This window comes from Pelophylax lessonae (assembly GCF_965119305.1).
Source record: "Pelophylax lessonae genome assembly, chromosome: 2".
Classification (NCBI taxonomy): Eukaryota; Metazoa; Chordata; class Amphibia; order Anura; family Ranidae; genus Pelophylax; species Pelophylax lessonae.
The window spans coordinates 319,888,551-319,904,099 of NC_138769.1; the positions used below are offsets into that span (position 1 = coordinate 319,888,551).

At 47.3% G+C, this 15,549-nt stretch overlaps 1 protein-coding gene across 1 annotated transcript in view; it reads left to right on the forward strand.

The window, feature by feature from the left end:
- ARID1A (AT-rich interaction domain 1A) overlaps positions 1–15,549 on the forward strand; it is a 258,375-nt gene that overhangs the window by 86,014 nt on the left and 156,812 nt on the right. The window lies entirely within an intron of this gene.

Below are 15,549 nucleotides of genomic sequence, written 5' to 3' on the forward strand. Positions count from 1 at the left end.
GCTTTTAAAAATGTACAGATTTTTGTCTAAAGTTAGGTTTTCTATATGTAGTAGTGCATAGTTTCTTTACCGGTTGTACTTGTACATTAGAGCAGCGAAAATTTCTAGGGTTACAACTAAAGACACAACTTTTTTTTTTTTTTTTTTGCATAGTGTGGAGAGGGAGAAGGATTGGAACCCCTGTCAGTGACTATTTTGACAGTTTCCTGCTCCCACTTATGTTGCCGAGCGCTGCGGTGCTTGGAACGGAAGTTCTCCTCCCTGCAGTCTTCCGGGACACTGACAGGTTCTAGAAAACTGCATCCATCAATCAGGATGTGCAGTGCGACTTGTGCATGCGCAGTGGGCACCCAGCTGTGGAGCTGCAAACTGTCAGCCAGGTGCCCATAATGAAGATACCGGCGCCAACGAGGGAGGACCGAGGGTGAAGACAGCTGTGAGCTCACCACTGGACCATGAGACAGGAGTGGCTTTTTTTTTTTTTTTTTTTTTTTAAGTCAGCATGTACACTTTTTGTAGCTGCAATTTTTTTTTATTTATTTTTTTTTAATAGGTGCCTGGAACTCCTCTTTTAAGGTAGACATGCACTATTTTTTGTAACGTGAGATCTGACACATTTATTTTCATAGTCTGGCACCAATATGGTTTCTGATCGGTGGTAAAGACCACAGCTGCTTGCACCCAAGGAAGAAAATGTTAAGGTACCCATATCAATGGATATCTGGCTGAGGAAAGTAAGACTGCTGATGGGGCAGGGGTTAAGATACTTAAGAAGTTTAGATACCCAAGCCCATCCTAATAGTAGCTGGTGTCCACTTAAACTTGAATAAATATGTTAATTTCTTTCGTTCATTGACAGTCACAGCTCCCTTATCTTTGACCCTTAGGTTCTGCTGCTCTCCATAGGCGCAGAACACTAGGCGGAAAAAAGTTTGACTACGCCCATAGGGCAGTCCCGGGGGGGTGGGGGTATACTCCCACTTCCTGCTCTAGCTCTTCAATTTTTTTTCAGCCTAGTCAGGAGTAAGCACCTAGTTCCTTGCTGGGATCTCTGGTCCTGGCATTTTTTCCATTTTTTCCTTTTTTTTTTAAACTGAATTTTTTTTTTCTTTTTTTTTTTTTCCTGTGAGAACTACAATCCAATGCCACGCTGGATGACAGACAGGGGTTGGTGACTGGGGCAGGGATGGTCCTTCGGGCTGGGGGGGGAGGGGATGTTTCATCACCCGTGGATTTGCACCTCACGCCGCTGTATCGGACGAAAATTTAGGCCACGTCTTTGTGGCCTACTCGCGGCTGTCTGAGCTGCTGGCCCGGTTGTCAGAGCTGCGGATGGACATCCGCCCTCCATATTGTCTGCCTGGTGCCCCCCCCCCCCCCCCACCCATTCTTTTTACCAGAGTGAAGCAGCCCTTCTTGTGTGGGTACTCTGCCTGTGCGTCTGCGTGGTTGGCGTCCTCCCCTGCTTATGTTCGCAGGGGGAGCTTAGCATGTAGCGACTCTACTTCCACATCCACGCACTTCGTGTGCTCTGACGGTGATGATTCCTTTTCTACTGCACATGCAAAGGCGCTGGTGGATGCACAGATTGAATTGGTGCGAGTAATTTTTAAATATTGGGATACAGCCATTAATGCGCCAGACGCAATGGTCCCTTTGGGGCTGCAGTTCCTCAAAAGCAGCGGAGTTTTTTTTTTTTTCCTTTTTTTTTTTTTTTCACGCCTACTGTGACAGGTTTGTCACAAGTCAGTGAAGTTTTAAATACAATATGGCGGTGCCTGAGCGTTTCGATAGATGGTATCCCTTGAAGAGTCTCCGTTAAGTACGTGGCCAGTCCCACCTGTGGGGGACTCTCAGGGGTGAATAAATCCACCATAATTCCGGTGGAGGAGTCTCTGGTTTTTCAAAGATCCTTTTGACAGGAGGTCCACCACATGTTTTACTGTGGCCGATTCGGTCCTTGGGCTGGTGTTCACCATAGCTTTGGTGTCCCTGACTTTCCCAAATGGGCAAAGATTTTATGCTGGGATCTGAAAGGAACAGCCTCCACCTGCCTTTGCGGAGCTGGCGGGCTTTTTGGTCCAGGGGGGTTGTAGTTTGTCTGTGATGCCTCTCTGAATGCAGCTCCCTTAGTCTTTGGCCTGTGCATGGCAGCAATGATCCTTCGGCGAATGATGTGGCTAATATTGGTCTGCAGACCAGGCTGTCTAGAAGGCCTTGTGTGATTGTTTCTTTGTTAGGAATCGCCTTTTTGGAGCCTCCCTGGAAGGGTATCCTCCGGAGGTTTGTTTGTGTACCCGGTCTGTTATGCCGAGAGCGGGTCTTTCCAGACCTACGGACAGGGGGGGAAGACCTCTGCTTCCTCCGGACCCATGGATCTCCCTGATTCAGACAGGAGGGTCCATGAGTTAATCAGCTTGGCTACAAGATCGAGTCTTTGATCTTCCCTTCTAGTGCAGTTTTCTTTCTCCATCCTGCATTGATCACCAGAGCACATGTGCGGTCTCTTCGGGGGAGGGGTGCAAAACTTGCTGCTACAAGGGGTGATTGTTCCGGTCTCCAAATGTTTTCATGGGTTTTATTCAAACCTGTTTGCAGGTTCTAGAGGTCTGGCGTCGGCTGGCATTGTCAAGAGGTCTGGCGTCGGATCCTCGGGCTTTCGCGAGTGTTGGCCCCAGTGTTGGCGGCGTTGCATCAGCGGGGGATTATGGCACTGGAGTACCTGGGTGATCTTCTACGAGCAGAGTCTCAGACTGTTCTGACGGACAACCGGGAGATAACTGTGCGGACACTGTAAGAGTTTGGTTGGAAATATAATTTTTAGTTATTGGCCTTGGTTCTGTCCAACTAGTTGGGACTATCTCGGTCTGTTCTGGACTTGGCCTCAGCCAGGATGTTCCTCCCATGGGACGAGTTCCAAATCTGTCCACACTAAACTCCTACAAAGAGTTCCTTGCTATGTAAAGTGAGGATCCAGTCTCCAGAAAATCTGATCCTGTATAGACTGGGTACAAGAATGTCCTTGCTTCGCCCTCTGGTGCTTTGACAGGGTGAATCATCCTCCTGTATTGGATGGTTGTCACCATGGATGCCAGCCTGTTCGGGTGGTGTGTCGAGTCACAGCTCCCTGTGTCCATTCACTGAGCAATGACCTGGCTCGGTGTCCAGACACTGAGCCATGACTTTGCATAGAATGCATGAAGATAACCAACCTTCTGACTTTTACAGATCCTTTTAACTGAACAGATACAGACTATGGACATTAAAACTATTTACACATTGTTAAAAGGCAATAAAGAGGCTTTATAGCAAGCCCTAATTTACTTCTGCAGCTATAGGCTTTGTGGAGAAATGAAAATTCAAAGTTCACAACCGACACAGAATTTTTAGCTGCCTTTCACATTTTTTGAAGAACCTAGCAAATTTATTACACTTGGTTTATACTGTTCCTACAGTAGGATTGGACACTGGCAAAAAAAAAAAAATTCAGACCAGCCCGGGATAACCCATCCAGCTATGATTGAGTCACTAAGTCATTTTTCTATCAGTATTAGTCTAATACTCCAGAATAGGGATAGACCGATTATCGGCAAGGCCGATATACACTTTCCCCGACGTATCAGTATCTGCTCTGGAACTAGGCGTTATTGCCCATATTTTTGTGATGTCATTCTGCTTTCTTAGGCCGCCTCTCTCCCCTTGGGCAGCCTCATCTGGAGTTGGGACTAGTCTCACGGGAGTGTATCACAGCCATACACCCACCCACAGCAGCCCGGTGCCAGCCACCCACATCCACAGGCACTGTACCAGTGAGCCAGCCAGCCACAGGCACTGTACCAGTGAGCCAGCCAGCCACACTCTGTACCAGCCACCCACCACAGGGAGCCAACCAGCTATTAAGCATTAAACAAAATGAACATGTTCAGTACCAGATTTGTGTCAAAAATTGTCTATTTTTCAAAACTATAAATGTACAAAATCGGCCGATTACCGATATTTTGTGACCAAAATATCAGGTATCGGCCCTGAAAAAACAAATTGGTCTATCCCTACTCCAGATTAAAGAGACCATTTATGCCTATTGATGCAGGCTGAAGGGTTGGAAACACCCTGACCTGCTCCTGACACCCCCTGTTTGTTAATATTGTTTCCAGACAGAAAAGTCTTGTAAACTGGGCCCAGGTTGTCATGGTCACTGAAAACATCTGCTAAAAGGGAGTTTAATGACTAGATCGCCAGTCCTATTGACTGCCATGTCATCGGGAACATGAGCATGACTATCCCAATTGGCCAGCTCTGGCTAGTGTGTGCGGAATGGACAGTGCACATCACAGGCACAATGTAGTGTCAGTGTGGTGATCTGTACTGTGATTGTCACGACTTGCCACAGCAATCATAAACCATGGTTGCAGTTTGCAGCCAGCTCTCCTTTTCCCCTCACACAACAGTTTTGAAGGGAATGAGTTCTAGGTACTGATCGCAACAGTTTTTCGAATGTGTGCCAGCGCTTGATTATAACCAGTGCCTAATTTGCAGCCGGTGCTATTGCCTGCTTACAACTAGTACAATTACAACCAGTGCCTGATTGCAGCCTATGTCTAAAAGAATGTACAACCAAATCAGGGAGAAGGCGCCTAAAATTTTAGTATGACTGCAAACCCTGGATAGACTTCCGCTCAGGTTCAGCATATTAAAATGTAATGGCTGCCTCTGATTGGAGGATGAAGAGTTCCCTGTTATGTCATGTCAGGCATACTGCATTACCAAGCATTGATCATTCACGAGAAACGCACAAAGCAAATACTAGCAGTTGTATGTTGCAACATCAGGTACAAAACTAGGGAAACGTAGTCCCAGAGAGCCCCCATATGCAGTATCTCACAAAAGTGAGTACACCCTTCACATTTTTGTAAACATTTTCTTGTCTTTTTGTGTGACAACACTAACATTTTCTACAATGTAAAGTAGTGAGTGTACTGCTGGTATAACAGTGTAAATTTGCTGTCCCCTTAAAATAACTCTTAGCCATACATTTCTAAACCACTGGCAGCAAAAGTGAGTACACCTTTAAGTGAAAAAGTCCAAATTGGATCCAATCAGCCATTTTCCTTCCCTGGTGTCATGTGGCTTGTTAGTGTTACAAGGTCTCACGTGTGAATGGGGAGCAGGTTTGTTAAATTTGGTGTTATCGCTCACTTATACTGGTCTGTGGAAGTTCAACATGGCACCTCATGACAAAGAACTCGGAGGATCTGAAAAAAGAATTGTTGATCTACATATAGATGGCCTAGACTATAAGAAGATTGCCAAGACCCTGAAACTGAGCTGCAGCACGGTGGCCAAGACCATACAGTGGTTTAACAGGACAGGTTCCACTCAGAACAGGCCTCGCCATGGTCGACTAAAGTTGAGTGCACATGCTCAGCGTCCTATCCAGAGATTGTCTTCTGGAAATAGATGTATGAGTGCTGCCAGCATTGCTGCATAGGTTGGAGTGGGGGGGTCAGCCTGTCGGTGCTCAGACCATACGCCGCACACTACATCAAATTGGTCTGCATGGCTGTCGTCCCGGAAGGAAACCTCTTCTAAAGATGATGCACAAGAAAACCTGCAAACAGTTTGAAGACAAGCAGACTAAGGACATGGGTTACTGGAACCATGTCCTGTGGTCTGATGAGACCAAGATAAATGTATTCGGTTCAGATGGTGTCAAGCACGTGTGGTAACAACCAGGTGAGGAGTACAAAGTGGGAGTGTCATGGTCTGGGGCTGCATGAGTGCTACCGGCACTGGGAGCTACAGTTTGAGGGAACCATGAATGCCAACATTTACTGTGACATACTGAAACAGAGCATGGCCCCCTTCCTTTGGAGACTGGGCCGCAGGGTAGTATTCCAGCAGAATGACCCCAAACGCACTTCTAAGATGACCACTGCCTTGCTAAAGAATCTGAGGGTAAAGGTGATGGACTGGCCAAGCATGTCTCTAGACCTAAACCCTATTGAGCATCTGTGGGGCATCATCAAAACGGAAGATGGAGGAGCACAAGGTCTCGAACATCCACCAGCTCCACGATGTTGTCATGTAGGAGTGGAAGAGGACTCCAGTGGGTGGCAACCTGTGAAGCTCTGGTGAACTCCATGCCCAAAGGGTTAAGGCAGTGCTGGTAAATGATGGCCACACTATATTGACACTTTGGGCCCAATGTGGCCATTTTCACTTAGTGGTGTACTCACTTTTGTTGCCAGCGGTTTAGACCTTAATGGCCGTGTAAATTTGCTGTCCCCTCAAAATAAGTTATACTAGCTGTACACTCACTACTTTACATTGTAGCAAAGTGTAATTTTGTTCAGTCTTGTCACATGAAAAGATATATAAAAAAATATTTACAAAAATGTGAGGGGTGTACTCACTTTTGTGAGATACTGTAGGTGTCCGAGAGGCACTTTCAAAACCTTTTTTGATACCCTCTTTGTTAGTGGTGGTAATGTGCCGGTTTACAGCCCAACCTGTTAAGGTGGAAACAGAACATTTTACACAGAATGTGTGACATTTTACACCCAACTGCAGTAACTCCATTCTAGATATGCAAGGCCATTTCATTGGAGGCTTATTGCTGTAACTGATTTTTTTTAAAACCTTTCATGGCCTGACTGTACACATAGGAATAAGCAGAAAAAACTGAAATCCATATTGGTCCTTGCTCTGGATTTCCAACATACCCATCTACCCTCCAGTCATGTCCAGGACATGAAATCATAGGTGATTTTCGTGACAAATCTTTTGTGCTTTCCCAGAAGTGGCAATTTCTTATTAAAATGAAAATCTTTCCATAAACGTTTAAACCCCAGATACTGATCTGTATCGATAAATCCCTCATCCACTTCACAGGCAGACTTTATGTAAAGCAGTATGTCCTCAGCAAATGCTTCTGGTATAGGGTGAAGCTGTACAGACACTCAGAATGTTTGTTTTCTGCATTTATGAAGGGAAAGAGAGCTGGGTTCCCCTGAATGCCCACCTTGTATGGGTAACTACCAAAAGATAGCGTGGTCCTATATGGTCACCCTTATTTCATTAGGTGTACCCACCTCTATTTGAACAACTTATTCCAGTGCACCACTTTTCAGTCATGTTTCTTGTTCAGACAAATTTTAAAGCCAATCTGTTTCCTATCACTCATTTTGTTTCGACCAAGCTGGTCCAAGTGAAATATTTCCTTCAGTAAATGCTGCACTGGCTCTAAGCACTATGTACTGCATGTAACATCCGCTACGTACAGTACACAGTGCTGGGTTCTGCCTGTGAGGCAGACTTCCGTCTCATTCCTGGAACAAAATAGTCGGTCTAAATGGCACTCAGCTATTCATAGGCAGCTTTGTATTCTGTGAATGAAAAGCTTCCTCTAGCTGAATTGGAGAGCATAATGTCATTGGCCCACCTCTCCTCTGCTATTTTAAGGAGGCTTTGTATGCACAGAATGAGCAGTGCTCAGCCATTCATATGCAGCTTTACAGTCTCTTTATTTTGTTCTAGGTGTGAGATGGGAAGCCTGTGTCTCACAGCTGGAACACAGCACTGTGTGCTGTATATAGCTGAAGCTGCATGGAGTAGATGCATTGCTTGGAGCCATTGCAGTACTTAGTGAAAAATTAGTCTTTCAGACAGCTTGGTCAAAACTATTTTTAAAGTAACAGGAAACCTGGAGCTCGACTTTAAATTGTGGTACATTGTGACCAAATCGCAAAGGTTTTCCTCAAAGAATTGTCAACACAAACATGAAAAGGGGAAATGTTGTCCAACCTTTCACTTATTCTCTATACCTCAATACATATACAGGGAAGTGCTTGACTGTAGTCATGAATGCAGAAAAGGTTTGGACCAATCTCAGTATGTGGGAGGTATTCATTTAAATGAACAGATGGTTAAACCCTATCTGGCAACCCGAGAAGGTATTGCTACTAAAAGCGCCACCCTAGTCTTTTCATTTGACTCTCAAATCCAGTAGATTTATAAAAGTGTTTTATAAATCTACAGAAACACATGGCTTCTTAGTAAAATATTAAGAAAAAACAGCTCTAATTTACCCAAAACACCCAAAAAAGTGTTTGGAGCAAGGCATGATGCATGTTACTATTGTCCCTACTGTCTCGCAACTTGGGTCTCTGTGTAAAAGGAGGGTATTAGCTGCTATGTTGCTTCACTATGGTATTAGTCAGCACCAGTGTTTTTAAGTATTGTAGATCACAGGCAGTGTTTCCAGTAGGGATGTACGATGCCTTTTATGCTGTTGGGGAGTACGAGCACCGATACTTTTGGTCAAGTGCTCCCAGTTACCGAGTAGGGATACTTTGCGGTGCTAGTTGTGTCCATACAAAATAAATGGCCGCTAATGACACTGTAAAGAATTGCATGCGATTTGAACAGGAATGCAGTGCGATTTTTGTCTGAATCGCATGTGGTCTCCTGCACTGCTCCTGTGTGAACCCAGGCTTGTCAGTGATTTGAGCCTAATTTCACACAGGGGCAGGGAAACCTCCCTGCATGACAGGTTTCACCTTCTCTTGCTCTCTATCTGACTTTGGACATCTTAAGGCTTGGGCTCCTCCTGCCTCTACCATGGTTATGTTCCCCGCATCTCCAGCGGTTCAAGCCATCCACTGGACCCACACCTCGTCTGTCAGATGTCAGAAAGTTACTTAATCGATCTGGGGATTTGAAATCCCCATGGCTTTCTCTCCTCTTCTTGCAGTGCTGACAGTACGAGCTATATGGCTTCTGATTGGTCAGTGCTGAACCATAAGGTCAAAGAGCTGGCAATACAAATGCTTTTTGTTATGAAACTTTATTGCAGCATCATAAAATGCTAACGTGTTTCACCCAAAGTCTTACTCGTAGCAACTGATGCTATGAGTAAGGTTTCGGGCGAAACGCGTTAGTATTTTATGATGCAACTGCTGGAGTTTGATAACGAGAAGCATTCATTTTTCTGGCTTCTTTGACCTTATTGATTTGCACTGGACGTGACAGCTTGAACACCGACACACAGCGCATTTATCTCCTAACACTGCATTAGAGCTTGGGTGAGTTTCTTGTGTAATCTGATGGTGCTGAACAATTAAAATCCCTGTTGCCCATACTTTCAGGCTGGGAGGGAGAGAGCTGCTGGAGATGGGGGGGGGGGGGTGTAAACAAAGCCATGGGAGAGGCAGGAGGAGCCCATGCTGCAGATGGGAACAATCTGATTGGGAGCCGGGGGGGGGGGGTGTAAACAAAGCCATGGGAGAGGCAGGAGGAGCCCATGCTGCAGATGTGAACAATCTGATTGGGAGCCGGAGCTGGTGGAACCGGTCATACAAGGAAGTTTCCCGCACCACTCCTGTTTGGATTTTGTTCAAAATCACTGTCAAGCCTGGGTTCGCACTTGAGTGGCGTAGGAAACCCCAATTCATTTGGGCGGGAATCGCACAGCATTCCTTTTCAAATTGCTTGCAATTATTTGCGGTACGATTTGCACCTAAACTGTTGGTATCGGGAGCATTTTCACAAGTACGAGTCAAAATGCACTGTACTGCCACAGATATCAGTGCATTCCTACTTTCCAGTGATGGATTGATTGCATACATTTGAACTTCATTATTTTGGACTCCTGTTTTTTGCTCTTGATTTTTTTTTTTGCTGTTATACCACACAGTTTCCGTGTACACGGATGGTGGTGTGATGCACAAGAGACAATGGGGTTGATTTTACGAAGATAAAGTCTGTGCACTGCAAGTGCACCAACAAGCGCATTTCAAGTGCACTGCAAGTTCAGTTGCTCTAGAGCTAAGGGAAACATTTAAGGGGGGAAAAAATAACTGCATTTCCTTCGTTCATTGACTGACACAGTTCCTGATCATCTTTACCATTGAATTATACTGCCCCCCTACAGGAGTAGGACACTAGGCAGAGAAAATCTGGCTATGTCTATTGGCAGTCCCAGGGGGGTATACTCCCTTTCTCTGCTATAGGTACTCAGTTTTTTGTTTTTTTTTTTCCCCCCTACCTACTCAGGTGCCTAGTTCCTTGATGGGATCAATGGTCCTGGCAATTTTTATTTATTTTTTTTTGATAGAATTTTTCTCCTGGGTTATTCCTAGTAAGATCTACAATCATCTGCCGGGCTTGGCGATGAGCTGGATAATCCAGATCCAGTGGTCACCCCTTTCTGGCCAGCAAGCACGCGTAGACCTCAGCTCCACGCTAAGTCGGCCGGACAGGGGCTTGCCTGCGAGTTAAACTCATCGCAAGGTCGCATATGACAGCGTCTCTGCCTGAGTTGCAGTGTTCCTCTTGACAGCCCCCCCATTTCAATGATGAGCAGGTTCTGTCTGAAGCAGTGCCTGCCTGTTTCCTGGTATGCAGACTAGCTGTCCCCACCTCTTCCTCTGCAGGGTTTTTGGGTGGATGTGGGCCCCCAGTTCCCCTCCTTCCCGTCAGGTTCCTCCCTTCATATGTCGTCAAGCCATCCTACTCCCCTCCAATTATGCTGGGACTGTTTGGGCGGTCTGGTCCACCTCCTGGGGGGGGGGGGGGGGGGAGAATGCACTGTCGGCGACCGGACGATCGGTTGTGTGGAGGGGTTGTACCTGGTTGAGGGCTCCTGCCAGCAGGACCCCCCGTCCTGCCTGGGCCTGTCTTTGAGGCCTAGGGATCCCTCCTGGTGCTGCCATTTTCTTGTAGCCTGCATGCTTAATGCACAGCGGCCATGTTTGTGTAGCCCGGTGGCCATTTTGCAGTGGATTGCTGTGGCGAGTTTGGTAGGGTCCTCTCCCTCTCTGTTGCGGATCGATTGGTGCTCTGTGACTGGCAGCCAGGTGGTGCTGCCAGAGCGGTGGGGGTTGTCCTCTAGTGTGTTCCTCTTTATTTATTTATTTTTTTTGTTTTTTTTGTGGTCCCCTGGTGACTCATGGAGTCATTAAAGCACATCTCCCCACCTGATCAACCCCCCCCCCCCCCTCTGGGGCTGTGGGGCCCTCTGCGTCCCAACCTCTATAGATGCCCCGACGGCAGTCCTGGAGTCCTTTGTGTCCTGGGTGGAGGTGGCTTTTGGGCATGATTCCGGTTGAAGATTTCCAGACCTTTAAGAATCTGGGTGACAGGAAGGCAGAGGCTGTGGCCCACAATATGTACAGAAACTTCCAAAAGATAAGAGACCGCACTCAAGGTGTTTTAAGATGAAACCAATTGAACTCCTTTATTCATAAATACAGCAGACAGACAGTACAATGCATGAACAGACGTGTCGGGTTTTTCTTTGTTTGCTTCCCACAATATGTACACTCTGGCTGGTTCGGCACGGAGACCGGTATTTACCTTTGCCCTCGTGTCCCAAACTCTGACCAAGTGGTCCTAAGCTTTTACGCAGTGATCTGGAAGGAGAATTGCTCCCCCCGCCTTTGCTGAGCTGGCAGACCAGATGGTCCGGGGGCTGCAGTTTATCTGTGATGCCTCTTTGGATGCGGCTCCCCTAGTGGCTCGGCTGTTTCGGATGCGTTCCTTTCGCGTGTCTTTTGGCTCAAATGCTGGTCTGCGGATCAGACTTCTAAAAAGGCCTTTAATCTACCCTTTCAAGGAGATAGCCAGTTTGGAGCTACCCTGGATGACCTAATTTAAGGTCTCACGGGGGGGGGGGGGGGAGAATTGTGGACTTCCCTGGTACAAGACAAGTGGGTCCACAAAGTAATTTGGTCTGGCTACTAGATAGAGTTTTGCTCTTGTCCCCCGGCAAGGTCCTTTCAACTTGCAACTCAAAAAGGTCCCCGGATGGCTTACAGGGTCTATTTGGGGGTGGTACAAGACCTGTTACTTCAAGGGGTGATTGTCCCGGTTCCCATTTCAAAATGTTTTCAGGGTTTTTACTCTAACCGGTTTACAGTTCCCAGGAAGGAAGGCAAGGTGTGTCCAATCCTGGACCTCAAGTGCAACTGCTTTGTGCGGTTGCAGAAGTTCAGAATGGAGTCCATTTGCACAGTGGTGGCATCCCTGCGTCTGGGATTTTCTGGCCTCTATCAACATCAAGGATGCTTATCTAAACATTCTGATATGTGCCGGTCACTAGCACTTCCTCTGCTTTGCCTTGGGAGAGGAGCATTATCAGTTGGTGGCGTTACCTTTTCGTCTCGCCTCTGCTCCTCGGGTCTTCACAAAAGTGTTAGCCCCGGTGCTATCTTTGGCAGGTCAACGGGGGATCATGGTACTGGGCAACTTGGACGACCTCCTTCGAGCGGAGTCTCCTACTGCTCTGGTGGAAAATCAGGAGATCACTGTACGAACTCTGGGGGCATTCGGCTGCATTCTGGATTTTCAGAATTCTGCTTCGGTTCTGCCTAGAAAACGGGACTATCTGGGTCTGACTCTGGACTTGGCCTTAGAGTGCTTCTTCCTCTGGACAAACTCCAGAAATTGCAGGCTGCAGTTCGTCTCCTGCTGTCCAGCAAATGGTCATCCCTCCAGACTTGCATTGCAGGTGCTGGGCCTGATGGGGGTCTACCTTCGAGGCTGTTTTTTTTGCAGGGACCTCTTATGGAACTGTGCAAAGGGAGATTCTGGCCAAATGGGACAAGACTCCGCAGTCTCTGGACAATCGGATCTGGCTGAGTTGAGAAACAAAGTCCCTGATGTTGTGTTTTTTGTTCTCTGGTGCTTCGTTTGGGCAAATTCTTCCTCCCCTTGTATTGGACAGTGGTCACCACGGATGCCAGCCTGTCTGGCCGAAGAGGCATCCTCGGCAAACATTCTGCTCAGGGGTTCTGGACACTGAAAGAGTGCAGACTACCGATCAATGTCTTGGAACTCTGAGCGATCAGACAATGTCTGGACCATTGGGCAGATCGACTTCAGGGATGCCCAGTGTGCATTCAGTCGGACAATGCCATGGCTGGGGCTTATGTCAATCACCGGGGGGGCACAAGAAGTGTCCTGGTGGCTCTGGAGGTAGCCGGCAATCTAAGGTGGACAGAACGGTTTGTTTCAGCCCTCTTCTCTATACACATTCCTGGGGTAGAAAACTGGCAGGCGGTTTACCTCAATTGGCAAGCGTTGGACCAAGGGGAGTGGTTCCTTCATCTGGAGGGGTTTCATCAGTTGTCTCTGGTGGGGGCATCCCCAAGGTAGATCTGTTGGTGTCCCGGCTTAACAGGTGCAAAGGTTTGTAGCTCGGTCACGGAATCCTCTGGCAGACGCCAGAGACGCATTGGTTGCCCCGTAGGGTCAGTATCGTCTGATTTATCCCTTCCCTCCTCTCAGACTTCTGCCAAGACTTCTATGCAGGATTGAGGCAGAAGGGATTCCGGTCATCTTGGTGGCTCTGGACTGGCTTCGCTGGGCTTGGTACGCCGATCTGGCGCGGCTGGTCACAGATATTCCTTGAAAGTTTCCTCTCAGGGAGAATCTGCTGTCCCAAGGACCAATCTTCCATCTTGCTTTACAGTTGCTTGCTTTGACGGCTTGGATGTTGAATGCCAGGTGCTGAAGGATAGAGGTTTATCTGAGTCTTTGATTCCTATGCTTTTAAAAGCTAGGAAATCTATTTCTAGGGAGATCTACCATCATGGAAGACGTACATTGTGTAGTGTGAGTGTCTCTAGGTTCGTCATCGTTCCTTCTCGGTGGCTCGGATCTTGACCTTTCTTCATTCTTCAACCGGGGGGGGGGGGGGGGGGGGTTTGAAGAGAAATTAGCTTTGAGTACCATCAAGGGCCAGGTGTCTGCTTTGGCGGTAGTCGTCCAGCGACCCTTGGCCACACATTCCCTAGTATGTACCTTTCTTCAGTCTGACATTTGGTTCCTCAAGTGCAGTCTCCGTTGCCGCTTTGGGACCTCAATTTGGTGCTTTCGGTCCTCCAGAAGCCTCCCTTTGAGAACCTTCGGGTGATTACCTTGCTTACACTGTCTCAGGTGGCTATTACCTGTGCACGCAGGGTATCAGAACTGGCAGCGTTATCCTGTTCACCTTACCTGGTGGTTCTTCGTCCCTATCTGTCGTTCCTCCGAAAGGTTGTGTCTGATTTTCATTTGAATGAAGACATAGTGTTGCCTTCCCTGTATTCCAGGCCAAAACATCTGACGGAAAGTGCCTTTCATGCCTTGGCTGCGGTTCGGGCAATTTTGGTGTACCTAGCAGTTAGTCTCAGGAAGTCAAACTCATTATTTGTGCTCACGGATGGGCCTTAGAAAGGGTTGTCCACTTCCTCTGGGACCATTTCCTTATGGATCAAATGGTGATTCAGGCCTAGGTTCCTCCTTTCCCTGTTAAGGTGCAGTTGGGCGTTTAGTGCCTTCTGTCATCAGGCGTCAGTGAAGCAGGTTTGCAAGGAGGCCATCTGGTCATCGGTGCACACTTTCACATGAAAGTTCTATAAAGTGGATGTGTTTGCATCTGCGGATGCTTCCTTTTGGCTTGCACAAGGTTTTGCAGGCTGCTGTTTAGAGGACCTGATTCTCTTTGAGGGTGTATTTTTTTTCAGGTGGGCTCCTTTTTGCTTTGGTTGAGCCCCTGTTGCTTGGTTGGCTACTGTTTAGCCTTGGCAATATTTTTGTTGTTCCCACCCCTTAAGTTTTTAACACTGCTTGGGGAAGTCCCAATGGTTGTAAAGATCAGGAGTTGTCTGTCAAACAAAAGCAAAAATGGGATTTTTGACTTATCGTAAAATCTATTTTTCTGATGTTCATTGACGGACACAGCACCCACCCTTAGTTATTACTCTCCTGACACTGCTTGTAAGAAAACTGAGTGGCTATAGAGAGGGGAAGTATACCCCCTGGGACTGCCCATAGGCATAGCCATATTTCTTCTGCCTATTATCCTACTCCTGAAGGAGGCAGCATAACCCAATGGTTATGAAGATCAGGAGCTGTGTCTGTCAACGAACGTCAGAGAAATGGATTTTACGGTAAGTCAAAAATCCCATTTCTCTTTTTCTCACTGACGGACACAGCTCCATGTCTTCTAGACCATTGGGCTTTGTGCTGCTCTCTAGGAGTAGGCGAAAACCTCTTTGGTTACGCCCCTGAGGCAGTCTTAGAGGGTATACCATCACTTCCTGCTATAGGACTTAAGTTTTTTTCTGCCAAGTCAGGAGTAAGGACCTGGCTCTCTACTGGGATCTGCAGTCCTGGCATTCTTTACTTTTTAAATGTAATTTTTTACTTTTTCTTTTTATTCCGGTTAACTATAATTAACAGCCAGACTGGGCGAGGCACTGGATATCCTTGTGGTCTTCCCAGTCTGGCCTGTGAGTGTGACCCAACTATTAGCTCCACACTAGGTTGGCTAAGACATAGCCCCACTGGCCGGCGAGTGAAACACCTCGCAAGGTCGCTTAGCCCTAGTTACAACAGCAGTCACGATCAGAGGTGCAGAGTACCTCATGCTGTAGCACCCCCATTCCAAGATGGTGCGGAGGGCAACTGGGAGTAGTGCCCGCCGGTCGCTGTGCTGAGTAGTGTCCCCCCTCCTTTCTTACAAAATTGCTGGGGTAGTCGCGGGCTGTCTCTGGGGATGGTAGG